At 44.4% G+C, this 22,668-nt stretch overlaps 1 protein-coding gene and 1 non-coding gene across 11 annotated transcripts in view; one reads left to right on the forward strand and one right to left on the reverse strand.

Annotated features, from left to right (window-relative positions):
• The window catches only part of cadpsa (Ca2+-dependent activator protein for secretion a), a 513,784-nt gene that overhangs the window by 282,259 nt on the left and 208,857 nt on the right, over window positions 1-22,668 (reverse strand). The window lies entirely within an intron of this gene.
• Window positions 20,291-20,481, forward strand: LOC145341617 (U2 spliceosomal RNA). The gene has a single exon (XR_013886389.1). It is a non-coding gene; the product is annotated as a U2 spliceosomal RNA (small nuclear RNA).

Raw genomic sequence — 22,668 nt, forward strand, 5'->3', positions numbered from 1 at the left:
CCCTTGCTTATCAAAAACCCATCAACCCACGTCTTAAAAATATTTAGCGAGGCAGCCTCCACCACTTCAACGGGCAGAGAATTCCAGAGATTCACCACCCTTTGAGTGAAGAAGTTCCTCCTCAACTCCGTTCTAAACCGCCCCCCCTTTATCTTGAGGCTGTGCCCCCTAGTCCTACTGTCCTTCCTGAGTGGGAAGAGTCTCTCCACCTCTATCCTATCCATCCCATTCATCATCTTATATGTCTCAATGAGATCTCCCCTCATTCTTCTAAACTCTAACGAGTACAAGCCTAGTTTATTCAGCCTCTCCTCATAGCTCAACCCCCTCAACTCCGGTATCAGCCTAGTAAACCTCCTCTGCACTCCCTCCAAGGCCAAAATATCCTTGCGTAAGTGCGGCGACCAAAACTGCACACAGTACTCCAGCTGTGGCCTCACCAATGCCCTATACAGCCGCAGCAAGACCTCCCTACTTTTATATTCAATCCCCCTCGCTATGAAGGCCAGCATCCCATTAGCCTTCCTGACCACCTGCTGCACCATTCGATATGGTGAAAACTGTAATAACAGTTGTTGCATAAGTTGCTGAGGGATACTATATTCGTATGGCTAGGAAATTAGCTATGGGGAAGAATACAGGCAACAGAAATAAGCAAGTCAATTTTGGATTGCTAGACTGAACTATTGGGGTGCTGCAAGTGTCAGTGCCAGGATCTTAGCTGTTTATATTTCAGATTGACTTAGAAGAAGGGGCTGAATGTACTGCAAGTTTGATGATGATATAAAGCTCGGTGGGAAAGTAGCTATAAAGAGGCCACAAAGAAGATCAGTATCCAGGCTACACATATGGCAGCCAGAGCGCTGCCTTTCCCTGAGGAATTGATGCAAGTTTGCGTAAGAGAAAAACATTTCTTCCCCAAAAGGTCCACAAAAAGGGATACAGACAAGTTGAGTGACTGGACAAGAAGGTAGCAGGTGGCATACAATTTGGAAAAATGCAAAGATTATTCATTTTAGTAAGAAGAAGAGACAAGTCTTTTTAAAATATGAAGAACTATTAAATGCAGAGGAATTTGATTGTCCTAGGCACAAAACACAGCAAGTTATCATGCAGGTGCAATTCACAATTAGGAATACATGTCAGCCTTTAATACAAAAGTATCAGATAAGGAAGTCTTGCTGCAATTGTATACAGTTTCAGTGAAACCAAATCCAGAGTACTGTACTGTTTTGGCCTATATACCTAAGGAAGGATTTGCCTTGGAATGGGTGCCATGGAGGTTCACGGGAGTGAATGCTGGGTTCTGAAGGATTTGACCAATGTTTGCAATACAGACAACCCTCAGGGCTCTGAAGGGTCATTATGATTTGATTTATTATTGTCACCTTTTAATATAGTGAAAAGTATTGTTTCTTGTGCACTATACAAACAAAACATACTGTACACAGGGAAAGAAAGGAGAGAGTGCAGAATGTAGTGTTACAGTCTTGGCTAGAGTTTGGAGAAAGACTAATTTAATGTGAGGTAGGTCCATTCAAAAGTCTGACAGCAGCAGGGAAGAAGCTGCTCTTGAGTCGGTTGGTATGTAACTTCAGACTTTTGAATCTTTTTCCCGATGGAAGAAGGTGGAAGAGAGTTTGTCCAGGGTGGGTGGCGTCCATGATTATGCTGACTGCTATTCTAAGGCAGTGGGAAATGTAGACAGTGTCAATGGATGGAAGGCTTATTTGGAGTGATGGGCTGGGCATCATTCACGACCCTTTTAGTTTATTGCAGTCTTGGTCAGAGCAGGAACCATACCAAGCTTTGATACAACCAGAAAAAATGCTTTCTATGCTGCATATGTAGAAGTTGTGAAAGTTATAGTGGAATGCTGAATTTCCTTAGTCTCCTGAGAAAGTAGAGGCGTTGATAGGCTTTAACTGTATAACTATAGCATCCGCATGAAGGGACCAGGACAGGTTGTTGGTGATATGGACACTTAAAAATTTGAAACTCTTGGCCATTCATCCCATTGATGTAGACAGGGGCATGCTGTCCACCATGCTTTCTGAAGTTGATGTCTATCTCCTTCGTTTTAAGAGAAATTTATCCCTTTGGTTCTATGACAGCATGCTTGTGTATATATTGAATGATGGCGTGTCTTCTGAGCCATTCCCAGTGACTAATGGAGTTAAGCAGAACTGTGTGCTAGTGCCAACTCTCTTCAGCATGTTGTTTTTCTCTGCCAGGCTGACGCCTTCCATGATAGTGGTCCTGGCATCACAATCAGATATCATGTGGACAGGAAGCAGCTGAATCTAAGGTGACCAAGGTCTCCAAGGTCACATTTCATGATTTCCTTTTTGCCAAAGACTGAGCACTAGCTGCTGGATCAGAGCTGGACATTCAACATGGTGCAGACTTGTTCTCCAATGCATGTGATAACTTCAGCTTTATGATCAGCATGAAGAAACTGAAGTGGTGTACCAGCCTATTTCAGGAAAGCCCTTAATCACAAGCCCAAGGTTTCAGTCCATGATCAGACTCTTTCAGCAGCGGGTAAGTTCACTTACCTCAGCATCTTACTCTCTCTCGAGTTGGTTTAGATCGATGGCAAGCCACATACTAGAATTGCCAAAGTAAATGTAGTCTTTGGCAGTCTTCGAGCATCATTCTGGCAAAGTAGAGGAGTAAGTCTGTTGTCCATACCAGAAGTCTGGGAATAGTCTGCCCATTCTACTCTACAGATGCCAAGCTTGGACTGCGCATCAGCAGGGTCATGTCAAGAGGCTCAATCACTTTCACTTGCGCTGCATGGATTTGGATGAAGGGTTAGCCAAATAGAAATGAGACGAGGAGCAATCTCCTTGCCCAGACGTTTTTGAATCTTTGGAATTTGCTATCTTGGAGGACTGCATATGTTCATTTGTTCAACATGTCCAAAACTGCGAGCAATAGATTTTTGGGCTCTTAAGTGAATCGAGGGTTATGAGGATCGGGTGGGAAAGTAGAACTGAAATCAAAGATCAGCCATGATCTCACTGAATGTTGGAGTAGGCCCCAGGAGGTGACCCATGCTCCAATTTCTTAATTTCTAAGAATGGGTCTGAAGCCATTCTTGTGTAATTCTTTAATTCCAGGATAGACTTCAGTTTGTTGTGATTGGATATGTGGTACAATCCTACTTTTGAGAGAACGGCCATTCTTTGCCAAGAATTTTCTTTCTAAAGTTCTGATTTTGACAATTACCCCAACACCTGCGTATCCAAGGGGAATGTGGTGGGGTTGGGAGTTAAATTTGGGGCAGTGTACTCACAGTACACTGAGAGTCATACCTGGCACATAGGAAGATGGTTGTGGAGGGTTAGTCACCTCAGCTCCAGGAAATCGCTGCAGGAGTCCCTCAGCATAGTGTCCTCAGCCCAACCATCTTCAGCTGCTTCATCAACAATCTTCCCTCTGTCATAAGGTCAGAAATGGGGATGCTCGCTGATGTTTGCACTATTTGTGACTCCTCAGATACTGAAGCAGTCCATGTTCAAATACAACAAGATCTGGACAATATCCAGGCTTGGGCTGACAAGTGGCAATAACATTCATGTCACACAAATCCCAAGCAATGACCATCACCATTAAGAGATACTCTAACCACTGCCTCTTGATATTCAATAGTGTTACCATCACTGAATCCTCCACTGTCAACATTCTTGGGGGTTACCATTGACCAGAAACTCAACTGGACTCACCACATAAATAAAGTGGCTACAAGAGCAGGTCAGGGGCTAGGAATACTGCAGCAAGTAACTCACCTCTGGACTTCCCAAAGCCTGTCCACTATCTACAAGGCACAAGTCATGAGTGTGATGGAATACTCCCCACTTGCCTGCATGTGTGCAGCTCCAACAACACTCAAGAAGCTGAACACTATCTAGGATAAAGTAGCCCACTTGATTGGCACCACATCTACAAACATCCACTCCCTACACCATCGATTCTATCTACAAGACGCACTGCAGCAACTCACCAAAGACCCTTAGACAGAACCTTCCAGACTCACGAATACTTCCGTCCAGAAGGACAAGGGCAGCAGATACATGGAACACCACAACCTGCAAGTTCCCCTCCAAGCCACTCACCATCCTGACTTGAAAATCGCTGTTCCTTCACAGTCGCTGGATCAAAATCCTAGAATTCCTTCCCTAGTGACATTGTGGGTCAACTCACAGCACTTGGACTGCAGCAATTAAGAAGGCAACTCACCACCAACTTCTCAAGGGCAACAAGGGATGGGCAATAAATGCTGGCCAATCAGCGACATCCATATCGCACGAATGAATAAAAAAACTCCCCATATGCACTCCATTCCACTCCAAAGTCATTTATACTCTGAAGTTTTGGAAGTTATCCAATAGACAGCTTACTTATGCAAAAGGCAGGGTCATATGGCATGGTTGGGATACCAAGCAATTTGACATTGTGTATTGACCCAACAGCCATAGATAGAGTGTGGATTTTACAAACCAAGGGCTGTAAAAATCCAGCCCATTAACTCAGTTCCTCTCTTCAAAGATGTTGCCTGACCTGCTGAGTATCTCCAATGTTAATTGCTTTTATTTCAGAATTCCAGCATCTGCAATTAAAGAGTAAAGAACAATACAGCACAGGAAACAGGCCCGTCGGCCCTCCAAACCTGTGCCACTCATTCCAACTAGACCATTCGTTTGTATTCCTCCATTCCCAGTCTGTTCATGTGGCTATCCAGATAAGTCTTAAAAGATCCCAGCGTGTCTGCCTCCACCACCCTGCTTGGCAGTGCATTCCAGGCCCCCATCACCCTCTATTTTACACAGAGCCTCTGATATCTGAGTTAAACCTTGCCCCCCTCACCTTGAACCTGTGACCCCTCATGTTCATCACCTTCGACCTGGGAAAAAGCTTCCCACTGCTCACCCTATCTATGCCCTTCATAATTTTATACATCTCTATTAGGTCTCTGCTCATTCTCCGCCTTTCCAGGGAGAACAACCCCAGTTTACCCAATCTCTCCTCATAGCTAAGACCCTCCATACCAGGCAACATCCTGGTAAACTTTTTCTGTACTCTCTCCAAAGCCTCCACGTCCTTCTGGTAGTGTGGCGACCAGAACTGGACGCAGTACTCCAAATGTGGCCTGACCAACGTCCTATACAGCTGTAACATCCTTGCCTTTATTTTAATAGTGAGCAGTGTGCTTCCTACATGGCTCAGCAGATAATCCATTGAGTAGCTGACCTTCTTAGAATGCTGGTTCAAAAAAATAGTTTCCCAGTCTGTGTTGAATTAGTTGATGTTAATTGTGATGATGGTAGGAACAGTATCATGAGTCTCGATCAGCTCTTATCATTGAGGGCAGGCTGGGGAGAAGGCGAAATCACCTAACATTTATTTATTAGTGTCACAAGTAGGCTTATATTAACATTGCAATGAAGTTATTGTGAAAATCCCTTAGTCGCCACACTCAGGCGCCTGCTCGGGTACACTGAGGGAGAAACTAGCATGGCTAATTCACCTAACCAGCACATTTTTTGGACTGTGGGAGGAAACTGGAGCACCTGGAGGAAAGTAGGGGAGAACATGTGGACTCTGCACAGATAGTGACCCAAGCTGGAATTGAGCCTGAGTCCCTGGTGCTGTGAGACAGCAATGCTAACCACTTTACCACCATGGGACAGTATGGTGGCACAGTTGTGAGTCTAATTCCTGGCTTGAATCACTGTCTCTGGGGAGTTTGCACATCTCCCGATGTATGTATGCGTTTGCTCCCGGTGCTCTGGTTTCCTCCCACAGTATGAAAGTTATGCCGGTTAAGAGCACTGACCCAAAACAGGTGCTGGAGTGTGGCGACTAGAGGAATTTCACAGTAACTCCATTGCAGTGTTAATGTAAGCCTTACTTGTAACTAATAAATAAACTTTAAAAATAAACTTTGTGCTGCCCTACATTCAGCATTCCCTGAGAATCTTACAGAGAGTGCAAGAATGTGGAAGTTGGCTATGTTTAAAACTGCATTAAACAAATTAATTTCAAAACACATTAAATTATCAAAAACAAATACTTGAAATTCATAAAGTCTTCTGAAAAAACAATTATTGTTTTTTGTATGATATTTAATAAATTCCCAGTTTGAAATCAAGAGCAAAGGAGCACACTTACTGTACATAACCAACAGCATTCAGTTTTCCTAATTCATTAATTACACATTTTGTGCATTTATTAAAATTAGAAATGCTTCAAACAATAACTTCTTCTGAAGCTACAGAGATATAAAACAGTAGCTACTTACACTGTTCTGGTGCTGTTAATACAATAAAACATCCCACGGCAGTTAGCACAACCGGACATAAAATAAATAAAAACAAAAGGGATATTGCAAAAAGCGAACAAAAGCTTGCCAAATAGTGGCAATGATGTGGATGTGCTGGCTTTGGACTGGGGTGAGTATGTTGCTCAAATAAGTGAGTTTTAAGGGGGAGGTGCAGACAGAGGAGTTTAAGGAGTGAATTCTAGAGTACAAAGATTTGACTGCTAATGACCTGACCAACAAAGATGGGCCAAAGGGAGGATGGAATGCATAGAGGAATGGTGAGTTAGTGAGGACTTATAGGACTACTGGAGGTTATAGAGATAGAGGAAGAGTGAGAGCATATAAATAGGTTTAAATACACGGATACAGCTTTAAACAGGAGACGTCAGGGACTGGAAACCAATGTAAGTCATCGAGAGCAGGGGTCATAGGTGTGTACAATCATAGAATTACTACAGTGCAGAAGGAGGCCATTTGTTCCATCAAGCCTACACTGACAACAATCCCACCCAGACCCTTTCCCGTAACACTGTGTATTTATCCGGCTAACCCCCCTGACACCAACGGGCAATTTAGCATGGCCAATCCACCTAACCTGTACATCTCTGGACTGTGGAAGGAATCCAGAGCACCCAGAGGAAACCCATGCAGACACAAGGAGAACATGCAAACTCCACACAGACGGTGGCCCAAGGCGGGAATTGAACCCGGGTCCCTGGCACTGAGTAGAACTAATGCAAGATAGGATATAAGCAGCAGGGGTTTGGGGGAACTGGTGCTCATACCGAGTAACAGATGGTCAGCTGGCCAGCCGGCCAGCCAGAAGAGTATTACTGTGATTGAATCTGGTGATCAAAAGAGTAAGGATGGGGTTACAGAGATAGATAAGACTGTCTAATGGACAGAAATGGACAATGTTATGGAACCAGAAGGACTTTGTGCTGAAGGTAATTGAGTTGGAAGTTCTGCCTGGAGTTGAATGAAATAACTAGATTGTGAACTGTCTGATTTAGTCTGAAACATGCCTTGAACAGATTGAGAGTCACAGCTGTAATATTTGACAGATGTAATAGCGGGCTGGATTTTCATCCTCAGGGCAGGTATTGGGAGTTGGGAAAATTCCCGGCTAGGCCTACCTACCTCAGGGGAAAGTGCCCACAAAGACAGGATTTTCATTCCTGGGCGGATGCAGGTTTCAGTCGAATTGGTCGATCTGGAACACAGTCCAGAGGCAGTTACTGGGCCTGCAGGGTGCGGAGGTGGTTATTTAAAAGGCCCACCTTAATGCTGTGGAACCTCACTCTCATAAGAAATAGGAGCAGGAGTAGGCCATCTAGCCCTTTGAGCCTGCCCCGCCATTCAATAAGATCATGGCTGATCTGTCGTGGCTCAGTTCCACTTTCCCGCCCTCTCCCCATAACCCTTAATCCCCTCTCTTATCAAGAACCCATCAACCCGCTTCTTAAAAATATTTAGCGAGGCAGCCTCCACCACTTCAACGGGCAGAGAATTCCAGAGATTCACCACCCTTTGAGTGAAGAAGTTCCTCCTCAACTCCGTTCTAAACCGCCTCCCCTTTATCTTGAGGCTGTGCCCCCTAGTCCTACTGTCTTTTTTGAGCGGGAAGAGTCTCTCCACCTCTATCCTATCCATCCCATTCATCATCTTATACGTCTCAATGAGATCTCCCCTCATTCTTCTAAACTCTAACGAGTACAAGCCTAGTTTATTCAGCCTCTCCTCATAGCTCAATCCCCTCAACTCCGGTATCAGCCTAGTAAACCTCCTCTGCACTCCCTCCAGGGCCAAAATATCCTTGCGCAGGTGCGGCGCCCAAAACTGCACACAGTACTCCAGCTGCGGCCTCACCAATGCCCTATACAGCTGCAGCAAGACCTCCCTACTTTTATATTCAATCCCCCTCGCTATGAAGGCCAGCATCCCATTCGCCTTCCTGACCACCTGCTGCACCTGCAAGCTGGGTTTTTGCGACTCATGCACAAGGACCCCGAGGTCCCTCTGCACCGTCGCCTGCTGCAGTTTTTCGCCTCGTAAGTAATAGTCCTTCCTACCATTTTTCCTACCAAAGTGGACCACCTCACACTTGCCAACATTAAATTCCATTTGCCATTTCCTGGCCCATTCGCCCAGCCTATCTAGATCCTTCTGCAGACTCTCCACACCCTCCGCACAATTTGCCGTTCCCCCAGTCTTGGTGTCATCAGCAAATTTCGACACCCTGCACTCGATTCCCTCCTCCAGATCATCTATATAAATGGTAAATAGCTGAGGCCCCAGCACCGACCCCTGGGGCACCCCACTAGTCACCAACCGCCAATCCGAATAGCACCCGTTGACCCCCACTCTCTGCCTCCTATTTGACAACCAATCCTCTATCCACGCTAACACCCTACCCCCAACTCCATGTCCCCTGACCTTCTGCAATAACCTCTTGTGAGGTACCTTGTCAAACGCCTTCTGAAAATCCAGAAAGACCACATCCACCGGCTCTCCTCTATCCACTGCCCTAGACACATCCTCATAGAACTCCAGTAAATTTGTCAGACACGACTTCCCTTTAATGAAACCGTGCTGCGTCTGCCCTATCAAGCAATTCCCTTCAAGATGCCTCGCAATTTCCTCCTTAATGACGGATTCTAACATTTTACCTACCACAGACGTTAAACTAACCGGCCTATAATTCCCCGCCTTTTGCCTGGCACCCTTCTTAAACAACGGCGTAACATTAGCCGTTTTCCAATCTTCCGGCACTTCCCCGGAATCCAGCGACGTCTGGAAAATAACCACCAAGGCATCCACTATAACCTCCGCCATTTCTTTCAGAACCCTCGGATGCATTCCATCCGGTCCTGGCGACTTGTCCACAATCAGCCCCTCCAGTCTGTCGAGCACCACCTCTCTAGTAACAGTAATGTCATTAAGACCCTCCAGTCCTACCACCTTTCCATCGCTAACACCCGGCAAATTATTCACGTCCTCCTCCGTGAAGACAGAAACAAAAAAGTTATTCAAGACCTTAGCCATTTCCCCATCCCCTACCACTAGCTCCCCTTTCTCATCCTCTAAAGGACCAACGTTCACCCTAGCCAGCCTCTTCCTTTTTATATATTTATAAAAACTCTTGCTATCCTTTTTTATATTAAGTGCTAGCCCAGCTTCATAGCTTCTCCTACCCTCCTTTATCAACTTCTTTGTCAATCTTTGTTGACATTTAAACCTTTCCCAATCCTCTTCTCGCCCACTGCTCTTAGCTACTCTAAATTCCTCCGCTTTTAATTTAACACTTTCCTTCACCTCCTTCGTTATCCATGGCTTATTACCTCTCCTCCTACTGTCCTTTTCGACCATCGGAATAAATTTCTGCTGAGCACCAAGAAAGATCTCCTTAAAGATCCTCCACTGCTCCTCAGCAGGCCTACCTTCCAACGCGCTCCCCCAGTCCACATTCGCCAATTCTTCTCTCATCCTACCATACTCCCCTCTATTCAAACAAAGGACGCGTGTCCGGGAACCCACTTTCTCCTCCTCCATCTGCAACAGAAACTCCACCATGCAATGATCACTCTCTCCAAGAGGATCCTTCACCGCAAGGTCCCTAATTCTACCCGCCTCATTACATAGCACCAGATCCAAGATAGCTCGCTCCCTCGTCGGCTCCAACACACACTGTTCAAGGAAATTATCCCGGCAGCATTCCAAGAACTCCTCCTCAAGCCCACCTCGTCCAACATGGGTCGACCAATCAATATGCAGATTGAAATCTCCCGTAACTACTGCCGTCCCATTCCTGCACGCCGCACTTATTTGCGCGTTAACAGCCCGCCCCACCTCCAGATCATTATTTGGGGGCCTATAGACGACACCCACCAGCGTCTTCCTCCCTTTGCTGTTCCTAATCTCCACCCACAACGATTCCACTTTCTGCTCTTTGGCTCCGATATCATCCCTTGCTACCACCTTGATACTATCCTTAATCAGCAGAGCTACGCCACCCCCTCTTTCCTCCTGCCTATCCTTCCTAAACACTTGATAGCCCTGTACATTCATCTCCCAGTCCCTGTCACCTTGCAGCCACGTCTCTGTAATGGCCACCAGATCGTATCCATTTGTGTCGATCTGCGCCACCAACTCATCCACTTTATTCCGAATGCTTCGTGCATTCAGATAAAGCGCTTTCATCCCAGCCTTCACCTGGACCCTATTTGCCGTAACGCCACCAATTGGGACATCCTCGGCCTCTTCCCTTACCTGTACCCTATCCTTAACTTTAGACCTCGTAGCGTCACCTACCCTCGCACCCTCCCCCCCCCCTAATTAGTTTAAAGCCCTGTCTACAGTCCTCTTTACTCGATTCGCCAACACTCTGGTCCCAGCACGGTTCAGACCAACCCCATCCCGCCCGAACAAGTCCCACCTACCCCAATACTGGTGCCAATGCCCCATAAATTCGAACCCATTCCTCCCACACCAATCCCTGAGCCACCCATTCACTTCCTTTATCCTGTCAACCCTACGCCCGTCTGCACTCAGTTCAGGCAGTAGCCCAGAGACGACCACCTTGTCGGTTCTACTTTTTAATTCCATTCCCAGCTTTTCATACTCCCTCCCCAGATCCTCAGTCTGCATTTTGCTTACGTCGCCGGCACCCACATGTACCACAACGACTGGATTCTCACCCTCCCACTCCAGGTTCCTCTGCAGCCCAGCTGCGACATCCCGGACCTGAGCACCAGGCAGACAACACACCCTTCTGTGCACTTTGTCATTGTGACAAAGGACAGTGTCAATACCCTTCACCCCACTATCCCCAATCACTACTACGTTCCTTTTCCCCTTCTCTTTGCCTATGTCCTGCTGCATCACTGTACCGTGTGCAGTTTGCTCACCAACCTCACCTGCCTCGTCCTCTTCCAGACTGGAAGCAAGAACCTCAAACCTGTTATGCAGATTAAGAGGCTGAGGCCTCCGCTCCTCACCCCCCTTCCTCCTCCCAGCAGCCCCCTTTTGTCCCTGACCCTTAGATTTAGCCAGTCTAGGGGGGGTGGATGTCACTTGCGCCCCATTGACAATGGCACCCTCTCTCCCCCTGATGAGCCTCAGTGTCTGTAGCTCAGAGGCCAGCTCATCTACCTTGAGCTGGAGCTCTTCCAGCAACCTGCACTTACTATAGACATGGTCACTGGGAAGGACCCTGGGGTCCACCAGTTCCCACATCATACAGAAACCACACATCACATGCCCCTCCATTATTCACTGTAATTTTTTATGGGGAAAAAATTTTTTTTCCTTGTTTCCTGCTGTAGTAGTTTTGAAAAATTTTTTTTTTCCTTGTTTTTTTAAACAAACTCACCTGGCCTTTTTCCTTCAAGCCCTTTTTGATATTAAGCCCTATTAACTCACTCTGCTTCCCACTCACTCCGCTGCCCGCTGTCTACATCAGGCCTCCTTTTAAACCTGGCGCTGATTTAAAGCAGGCTGGTCCACAAATGCCTTTCAACCACTCCCTCAGAATTCTTAAAGCAGTAAATACAATAAATAAATGCTTTAAACAGTTCTACAAAGAGTAAAGTGCTTTAAACTTATTTTAAACAGGTTTTTAACAGGTAAAATCTTAGCTCTCTCTCTCTGCTCCAGCAAACAATGGAAGGCTTCACCGCTCATTTATAATTAAAGCAGAAAAGCTCTCCAGCCCTCATTCCTCACCCCCACTCATTCTCCATGTCCTATCATGCCACCTCATGCCCTCCATCCACCCTTTCATGATCCCTTATTCTCTCCACGCCAAGCTATGCCCCTCCACCCAGCCTCAAGACTCCCCTGCCAAGGTATGCCCTCCAATGCCCATTATCTCCTCATGCCCCCGTACCTAAAAATGGCACGCATGCTCGTTCACCCACTGTACACTGTATAGAACCCATGAACTCTGTAATAACTCCTTTTTATTAAAAGCCAATAGAAGTGTCAATCATCCAAATCCTTTGAAGTATCAATAGTAGAAACTGCAAGCTCTACAAACCTCTATCTTTTACAAATAAACATTGTACAATTTATGGTATAGATCAGAGAGATAAAGCTTTCTGGCAATGTTTTCCCTCAGGCTCAGATATTTCAGTACCCTTGTAGATTTTTAAGCTATCTGAAAAGAATATATGAGGCTTGGCTGAGAACCCAGAAATCCTTTACTGTTCTGAAACACCTGAGCCCCAGGGGAAACATTGCTTATCTTGAGTAAATGGCACAATGTTTATTTACGTAAGGTAAAGAGGTTTCAAATGTTTTCTGTTTTTGTTATTGATTCTTTAAGCATCTGGAAAATTGACATAGTTGTTGATCTGCAGCAAGGAGGAGTTTTTCTTTAAGAAAGTGGCAAGTTTTCAATGCACGTTTTTTTAAACCTTTTTTTACACATTGATTGTCACTTCAGGGTTGATTGATTCTATAAACTGTTACAGGGGTTAGATGGGGATGTGAGTGCAATTGCTTGGTATGTGGGGTGCATGAAAAACCACAGGGGATGGTTGGGGGAAGCCTTGGAGAGCATGAGGAGGACCTTTTGAACTTACCTTTCAAAGGTTTCCTCTTGCAGACAATGGATCACTACACCTCTGAGGTGTTCTGAATCACAACTCTTTAAAAAAAAACTGGCTCGACTCCATAAAAATTGTGGAGGACCAGGATACATTTATTCTCTCAATGGACAAGGCCAAGTCAAGAATTGCAGCTCAAAGCTCTAAAAAGGCACTGTTAAAAATCTGAGATCCTTGGAGTGAGGTCAGGAATCCCAGAATTAGGTCCGGGCCACTATTTTTAAAGGTTCATGGATTCTCCACAATTCAGTAAAAATCCAGCTCAGCTGGACATTACATCAATTGCATAAATAACATGCACCTCTTATCAGAATGTCGTACATCTTAATATTGATATTCTGTGGGCAACCAGAATATTTAGGTGACTTTAGGCACTGGTGCAGAAATACTAAAAGTTCCTCTGTGGATTTCAATACAAGGGATAACAATGTTTGTGTTTGTCATTATGAAATACACCTCTAGATGGCATTACAGTTTCCAATTACAAAGGCTTGTCATTCTGCAGGTGCCAAAATTATGGAGGAGTTTTCAATGTCGCAAAAAAGCAGATCTAGCAGTGAGGCAGCGCAGTTTGTCATTACTTTTCTGTCACTTTAAAAAGTGTGGATCTTGCCATTTAAAGAAAATGTTTAGAGCTCTTGTTACTTTTGTTGAAATATGCCCCAATTTTATTTCACTTCTGACCCAACAAGGAAACCTGAAACTGCGTCATAGCCATAGAGTCATAGAGGTTTACAGCATGGAAACAGGCCTTTTGGCCCCACTTGTCCATGCCACCCTTATTTTTTTTAAACCCCTAAGCTAATCCCAATTGCCCGCATCTGGCTCATATCCCTCGATACCCATCGTACCCATGTAACTATCTAAATGCTTTTCGAAAGATAAAATTGTATCCGCCTCTACTCCTACCCCTGGCAGCTTGTTCCAGACACTCAGCGCCCTCTGTGAAAAAATTGCCTTTCTGGACAATTTGTATCTCTTCCCTCTCACCTTGAACCTATGTCCTTTAGTTTTAGGCTCACCTACCTTTGGGAAAAGATATTGTCTATTTACCTTGTCAATGCCCCTCATTATTTTATAGACCTCAATAAGATCACCCCTCAGCCTCCTACACGCCAGAGAAAAGTCCCAGTATATTCAGCCTCTCCTTTTAGCTCAATCCATCAAGTCCAGGTAGCATCCTAGTAAATCTTTTCTGTACTCTTTCTAGTTTAATAATATCCTTTCTATAATAGGGTGACCAGAATTGCACACAGTATTCCAAGTGTGGCCTTACCAATGTCCTGTACAACTTCAGCAAGATGTCCCAACTTCTGTATTCAATGTTCTAACCAATGAAACCATGCCTTCTTCAACACTCTGTCCACCTGTGACTCCACTTTCAAGGAGCTATGAACATGTACCCCTAGATCTCTTTGTTCTGTAACTCTCCCCAACGCCCTACCATTAACTGATTAAGTCCTGCCCTGGTTCAGTCTACCAAAATGCATTACCTCGCATATGTCTAAATAAACTCCATCTGCCATTTGTCAGCCCACTGGTCCAATTGATCAGCATTCCGCTGCGATTGGAGATAACTTCCTCACTGTCCACCATGCCACTAAGATTGGTGTCATCCACAAACTTACTAACCATGCCCCCTATATTCACATCCAAATCATTAATATAAATGATAAATAACAGTGGACCCAGCACTGATCCCTGAGGCACATCGCTGGTCACAGGCTCCAGTTTGAAAAGCAACTCTCTACAAACACCCTCTGGCTTCTGTCAAGAAGCCAATTTTGTATCCAATTAGATACCTCACCCTGGATGCTGTGAGATTTAACTTTATGCAACAATTTATCATGCAGTACCTTGTCAAAAGCCTTGCTAAAATCCATGTGGACTGCATCAACTGCATTGCCCTCATCTACATTCTTGGTTACCTCTTCAAAAAACTCAATTAAATTTGTGAGACATGATTTTTCACTCACAAAACGATGCTGACTTTCCCTAATCAGTCCTTGCATCTCTAAATGCCTGTAGATCCTGTCTCTCAAAATACCTTCCAACAATTTACCCACCACAGATGTAAGGCTAACTGGCCTGTACCTCCTAGGCTTTTCCCTGCAGCGCTTTTTAAACAAAGGGACAACATTTGCTACTCTCCAGTCTTCAGGCACCTCACCCGTGACTATCGATGATTCAAATATCTTGTCTAGGGAATCTGCAATTTCCTCCCTAGCCTCCCACAATGTCCTGGGATATACCTAATCAGGTCCCGCAGATTTATGTACCTTGATACGCTTTAAGACTTCCAGCACCTCCTTCTCTGTAATATGTACACTCCTCAAGACAACAATATTTAATTCCTCAAGTTCCCTAACATCCATGCTTTTCTCAACAGTAAATACTGATGAGAAATATTCATTTAGGATCTCTCCCATCTCTTGTGGATCTGCACATAGATTACCTTGTTGATCCTTTGTTACCCTATTGCCCTTTATGAACTTGTAGACGCTCTTTGGATTCTCCTTTGCCTTATCTGTCAAAACAATTTCATGTCCCCTTTTTGCCCTCCTACTTTCTCTTTTAACTCTACTCCTACACCCCCTATATTCTTCAAGAGATTCACTTTATCCCAGCTGCTTATTCATGTCATGTGCCTCTTTCTTTTTCTTGACTAGGGCCTCAATATCCCAAGTTGTCCAGGGTTCCCGACTTCTGCCAGCCTTGCCCTTCACTCCAAGAGGAACGTGTTTACCCTGAACCCTGGTTAACACACTCTTGAAAGCATGCCACTTACCAGACGTCCCTTTTCTTTCCCATAGACTTCCCCAATTAACTTTTGAAAGTTCCTGCCTGACACCATCAAAATTGGCCTTGCCCCAATTTAGAATATTATCTTTTGGGACAAACCTATCATTCTCCATAGCTATCTTAAAACTAATAGAATTATGGTCGCTGATCCCAAAGTGATCCATCACTAACACTTCTGTCACCTGCCCTTCTTTATTTCCCAAGAGGAGGTCAAGTTTTGCCCCCTCTCTCGTCAGGCCATCCACATACTGAGTGAAAAATTCCTCCTGAATACATTCAACAAATTTCTCTCCATCTAACCCTCTGAGCCTATGCTGGCTCACTATTGCCCCTCTGGACAAGTTTAACCTCACTGGAAAGTTCTGGCTGCTGCCCGACTCAAGCCCCAATTAGAAATTGCAGATTGGACCCCACTGACTTCCTATTTTGGAGAAAATAGGACTCTGCAAGTTTGGGGGTCCTGTGTACTTGCTCACCTGTTCAAAACAGCAGATTAATATTCAGATGAAAGCAAAATGCCGTGGATGTTGGAATCTGAAACAAAAACAGAAAGTGCTGGAAAATCTCAGCAAGTCTGACACATCTGTGCACAGATTTTTTTAATTCATTCATGGGACGTGGGCATCACTGGCTGGCCAGCATTCATTGCCCATCCCTAGCTGCCCTTGAACTCAGTGGCTTATCAGGTTATTTCAGAGAGCAGTTGAGAGTCAATCACATTGATGTGGGTCTGGAGTCACATGTAGGCCAGACCAGGTAAGGATGGCAGATTTCCTTTCCAAAAGGATATTAGTGAATCAGGTGGGTTTTTCTGACAATCGACAATGATTTCACAGTCATCAGTGGATTCTTAATTCCAGATTTCTTTACTGAATTCAAATTCCACCATTTACCATGGCAGGATTCAAATCCAGATCTCCAGAACATTAGCTGAGTTTCTGGATTAATAGTCTAGCGATAATACCACTCGGCAATGGAATTGATGATACTGTTAGACCTGCTGTGATTTTCCAGGTTAACATTCAGATTTGTCTGGAAGGCAGTGGAATTGAAAGGGGCGAGTTGTTCCTGGGGAGGAATTTTAATCGGCTTTATCGGCAAAAGCCGATGTCGGGTGGGAAAAATGGCATTGAAGTCACCAACATTGCTGGCTTTCTTGCCATTGCTGGCTTTCTTGTCATATAATCCTGGACTTAGAAAAAGAATTTCAAAGGACGAGTCCCATATGTATCACTAGTGAGATGGCATCCGATTCACCTGCCCTTCCAGCAACTTAGAAACTTAAGAGTTTGTGGCATTGTTTTTGAAGGCCACCTCAGCATACAGCAACCCAACCAGTTAAACTTGGAACCCCTGGGGAACACACCAGCAGTGTCCAGGCACTTGACTAGTGCCTGGACAGTGCCAGAACATGCTAGTGTACTATCCAGGTGGTACTCAGGCATGAGCCATAGAAGGCTGTGGAGGCCAGGTCAGTGAGGTAGGTAGTTCTTGATTGGTAAGGGTATCAAAGGTTACAGGGAAAATGCGGGAGAATGGGCTTGAGCAACTTTTCGGCCATGATTGAATGACGGAATAGACTCAACAGGCTGAATGGCCTAATTCTACTCCTGTATCTTGTGGTCTAATGGACAATCACATCATGTGTTCATCTCCAGTGTAAAGCGCGTCTTTACACTTTTTGCGATATTTTCCCCTCCCGGCACTGAACCCATCCGACGCAATCGGAAGCAGAAAATCCCTATCCTGGTCTCTGCCAGGTGGGGCTAGTTAAAATTGGGGCCACAGTTTCATCAATTCCAATGTAAAAAATTCAGGGATGACCCAATTACTGCAAGGATGGAATTCAGTTACCACAGTGGAGTACATGGGTGTAAATGCAGAATGAGAATGTAAATGGAAAATTAACTTCAATACAGATCAACGTGAGATGGTTCACTTTTGCAGGAGAGCCAAGGGGGCCATGTCTGCTTGGAAGCTCACAGACTAAATGAGCTAAAGGAGCAAAGGAATTAAGGGATACAGATTTACAAATCATTATGTAGAGCAATGTAAATTTGAAAGGCCAACAAATGCAAAGAAAATACTGGTGTTCATTTCTAGATGAAGATAACTGAAAAAAAAAGGGAAGTTATGCTAAATAAGAACAGGAAATACTCAGCAGGTCTGGTAGCATCTGTGGACAGTGAAGCAGAATTAATGTTTCAGGTCAATGATCTTGCATCAGAACTGAGAGATGTAAGAGGCTTTTAGCAAAGGAAGCAGGCGGAGGGGAGGACAGAGAACAAAAGGGAAGGTCAGCAATAAACAGTAGAGATTAAATGACTAAAGTGCTGGTGGAACAAGGCAGAAAGGAATGGTAATGGAACAAGTAAAGAAAATGATGTGTCTAAATGAAATCTGACTGATAGAATGATGAGCAAATGATGAGTAAAGAAGGGAACAAAGAGAAAGCAAAGAGGGGAAAAAACAAAACCAGTAAAGAATGAGGCAAAATGAGATTACGATCTAAAATTGTTGAGCCCAACCAAGTCAAAAGATGAAATGCTTTGGCCCTCAGCTTTCACTGAACTACACTGGAGCATCACGGTAGGCTGTGTACACAAAGTAGGAGCAAGATGAAGAAATAACACGATGGCTGGGATTTTCGGGCCGTATTCGCCCCAATGCCGGAAAGTCCTGCCCAAGGTTAGATGGTCCGTGTCCTGCCCACTACGATTCCTGTGATGGTTGGGACGGGAAAATTCAGCCCAATATGTGACCAGAAATTCAAGGTCATGCTCACAGACTGAAAGGAGGAATCACTAAAAACAATCTGCCTTTGTCTCACCAACATCAATATGCCTGTGCTATCTGAATATAGTTTACTAAATTGAAAGAACAAGAAAAGACCACTTGTTGCCTTGAACAGTGAGAAAAGAGAAGGTAAAGGTGTTGCATCATAGAAAGAAATCACAGAAACCCTACAGCGCAGAAAGAGGCCCTTCGGCTCATCGAGTCTGCACTGACCACAGTTCCACCCATTCCCTACCCCATACCCCTATATATTTACCTGCTAATCCCTCTAACCTACACATCTCAGAACACTAAGGGGCAATTTTAGCATGGCCAATCAACCTAACCTGCGCATCTTTGGACTACAAGCATCTATTGTGCTTGTACGGAAAGATGCTATTGGGATTACTGTGGAGAATAGACCAGGGTATGACAAGAATGTGTTTGGTGGTGGTATCATGCTGGAGGTGGCAGAAATGCTGGAAGGTGATCTGTTGAATACAGAGAATGGGGGTGGAAGGTGAGACCAAAGGGAACCCTAACCTGGGTGGGCAAAAGGGGGAAGAACAAAAGTGAAGGAAGTAGAAAATAGGAGCAGAAGTAAACCCTTAGAATGGCAAAGGTTGAGGGACCAGTCAACCACAATGCAGGGGATCCTGGCTTTAAGGAAAAGGACATACCTGAAGTGCAGATGTGATGGAGCTGGAGAAATTCAGGAAATGGAATAGGGTTTGTAAAGGGAATTGGGTGTGATAAAGTGCAGTCAGTTGGATAGCTGGTGGATTAATGGGCTTACAGTGAACATTTGTTGATGGTCTATTCCCAGAAATGTAGGTAAAAAAGTTGAGGAGAAAAGGAATCAGAGGTAAACTGTTTAAAGGTGTGGAAATAGTGGAAATTAGAAACAAGTTGTCCAGTCCAGGGCGAGAACATGAAATGGCACCAGTACAGAGATCAGTACGTCAGGAATAGAGTTGAGGGAGGTAACCTGACTAGGGTTGAACAGAGAGCATTCTACATAACCAAAAAAAAAGGCAAGTGAAACTAAGACCCTTGAGGATACCCAGATCAACAACATTTATATGAAAGAGATGAAAAATAATCTGTTCAATATGAGCACAAATTCAGCCTGATGAAGGAAGATGATAACAGATGGGGGTTTGATGGCCTTTCATTCAAGGAAACTCATGCTGACTTGGTGGATGAAAATGTAGAGATGGGGGCCAGATTCCCCAACCTTGTCCGTGGTTGGGAATCTACTGTGCTACTGTGAATGGAGATTTTTCTGAGCGCCAAATTTTCCGTTCTCACTGGCCGCTGTATGGGGCGTGTGAGACTGGAGAATTCCGCCCAGGATATCTATGATGAGATGGAGACAGCTGGGGCCAGAAAACTGAAAACCATTAAATTGGAGGACATCGGAACGGTCATGGTTGCGGGTGAGAAGAGACTGGACAAAGGGAGAGAGATAGATTTGAAATAAGAAGAAAACAGTTCAATGAGGTAGGAGGAGGCAGAAATGATGGGTTTACTCAGATCAAGCTCTTTGTGGGAAGGAGGTAGAAGTGGTCTGCTTATGATTGGGGTCTATGAGGAGATTTTGAGGAGGGAAGATATTCAGAGGGAATCAAGTCAGTGACATTCCTGGGAATGATGACTGAATGTTCAGTTGTGGGACCATAGAAGGTAGGAGCAAGTGTCAGAGATTTTGCATTCAGCCTCTGCTAGGTAGAGGTTGGTGCATCAGATAACAACAGCATCTGAAGCAATTTCCAATTCTGCTTCTTGGCCTTTTGGCTAAGATCAAGTGTAGTATCAACATGTTGTGCTTGGTTGAAGTCAATAGGTTACAATTTAGCTTCATTTGAAGCAATTTTTAAAAGCGGCATCTCGGCCTTTTGGCTAAAATGCAAATTAGATCAAGCCTTGGAGGAGAGCTACACCTACTCCAATCAGTTTGGATCATGTAGGTCAGGCCCAAGACAGGTGGTGAGAGCCCTGTCTTGTCAGCTTGGGTCGGGAATGTCCCAACTTGTTGGGACTCTGAATTGGATTTAATTTGACTTGATTGGATTGGAATAAAGTTTAAAACAAAAATTTCCAATTCTGCTGAAATGTCATCAACCTGAAATGTTACCTGCTTCTCTCCTCATTTCTGCTGAGTTTCATAGAATCCCTATAGTGCAGAAGGAGGTCGTTTGGTCTATTGAGCCTGCACCGACAACAATCCTACCCAGGCCCCATCCTCATAACCCTGCATATTTACCCTGCTAATCTTCCTGACACTAAGGGGCAATTTAGCATGGCCAATCCACTTAACCCGCACATCTTTGGAGTGTGGGAGGAAACCGGAGCACTCAGAGGAAACCCACACAGACATGGGGAGAACATGCAGACTCTACACAGTCACCTGAGACCGGAATTGAACTCGGGTCCCTGGCGCTGTGAGGCAGCAATGCTAACCACTGTGCCACCGTGCCAGTCAGTTTGTACAGCATCCTGACTGATTTCAGATTTCCAGCATCTGCACTGGTTTGTTTTTGTATTGGAGGTTATGTTAACCTTGTATCAAAACCTCGGAGCACTTAGAAAACTGTGAACAGATCTGCTTTCCATATTACAAAAGGATACAGAGCTACAGAAAGATGCAAAAGGGATTTACATAGATCTAAGATTTTAATTATCAGGAAAGACTTGGCAGGCTGATGCTCTTTTCTGTTAGCCGGTTCAGTGGTGACCTAGCAGTGGTCTTTATAATTCAGTTTGATAGGGTAGATTTAGAAAAGATATTGCCCCCAGTGGAGCATCCAAAATCAGGGGCTATAAATGTATGATGATGAGTCATAAATCCGATAAAGCCTTTAGGTGCACCTTCTTCACCACTCAGTTGGAAAGTGGATCTTGGAAGTACTTGAGGTGAATATCACAGTTGCCTGTAAAAGGATGTTGGATTAACATACGTGGGAGAAAGGATTAGAAGGGTGTTTGGATGGTATTAGATGAAGTATGCTGGGAGAAAGGTCACTAGCAAACACCAGTTGGGCCAAATGGCCTGTTTCTGTGCTGTAAACTCTGTGCAAATCTATGTAGTAGGAAGGATTGTGACTTTTTGCCAAGCAACCAGATTCTAATGATAACTTCTCAGGCATTAGGCAAAACAAACATACTTGAGAGTAATATATTAAATCAGACCTTCTCCCATGTCTGAAAAGTGCAGAATAATTCACAAACTTGGTAGTGTAAGTTTTATATTTTAAAACTAAACACAAAAGACTGCAAAACGATTGTTGCCAAGGATCACTTGACTTCTCTTCTGGGTTGAAACTATTCCCCTGTATCAAGAGAAAACAAAAGGAACCTTCTGGACTAATTGCCTTTCCTGGAACTAATTTAGAAGTGTATTATCAAATTGAATAGGTTTTTCAAATAAAAAGATACTGGCTATGTCAGTCACTCAAGGTGCGAAATTCATATCAAAGGATGAAGAATTGACCTAACTAAACATCCTACTTGGGAAAGGACTTTGAACTTGTGAAAGTTACATAATGAAGAAACCATTTTGTTGCCTGCTTTAAAAAAAAGCAGCAACAAGCTGTTCTGCGGACAGAGTTCCACGAGAAAGCCATCAAATCAGCTGAAAGTCATCGAAGCAACCTAGGTAATAAACAGCAAACCATGAAAGTGGGAGAAGGACTCCCTCAACCTTTTCCAACCTCAAGCTCACATGAAAACCAACCTCCGGGAAATTTGACTACAAGAAGCCCCACAGGCTACTGAGAATCCTCTGCCTGACAAAACCTTCACTTTAACCAAAGCATCAACTTCATCTCGAAAGCTACAGGGCAGCCACAAAAAGACTGAGATAAGTGTTAAACGTCTTATTTAACCTTCATCTGTATCCAATCTTCATTTGTGAAGCTCCCAAAAAGCCTGCTGCTGAAATTATTTAATCGGGTGAGCACTCAGGGTAAGAAAACATACCCTTTGCATAAAGACGTTTTGATGACAGGCAGTGAACAAGAATACACACAAGTTCTGTTTGTGACATAAGCATGGTCGAGGATTGCAGACTTCTTTCATGTGCTTGGTGTGGAGGCATCCATAGTTGTGCAATGTGTAATTTGCACTTGTTCAAATCTAGCACATCCAATTGAG

The sequence above is a fragment of the Carcharhinus amblyrhynchos genome, chromosome 3 (genome assembly GCF_965287045.1).
Source record: "Carcharhinus amblyrhynchos chromosome 3, sCarAmb.v2.hapA, whole genome shotgun sequence".
Classification (NCBI taxonomy): Eukaryota; Metazoa; Chordata; class Chondrichthyes; order Carcharhiniformes; family Carcharhinidae; genus Carcharhinus; species Carcharhinus amblyrhynchos.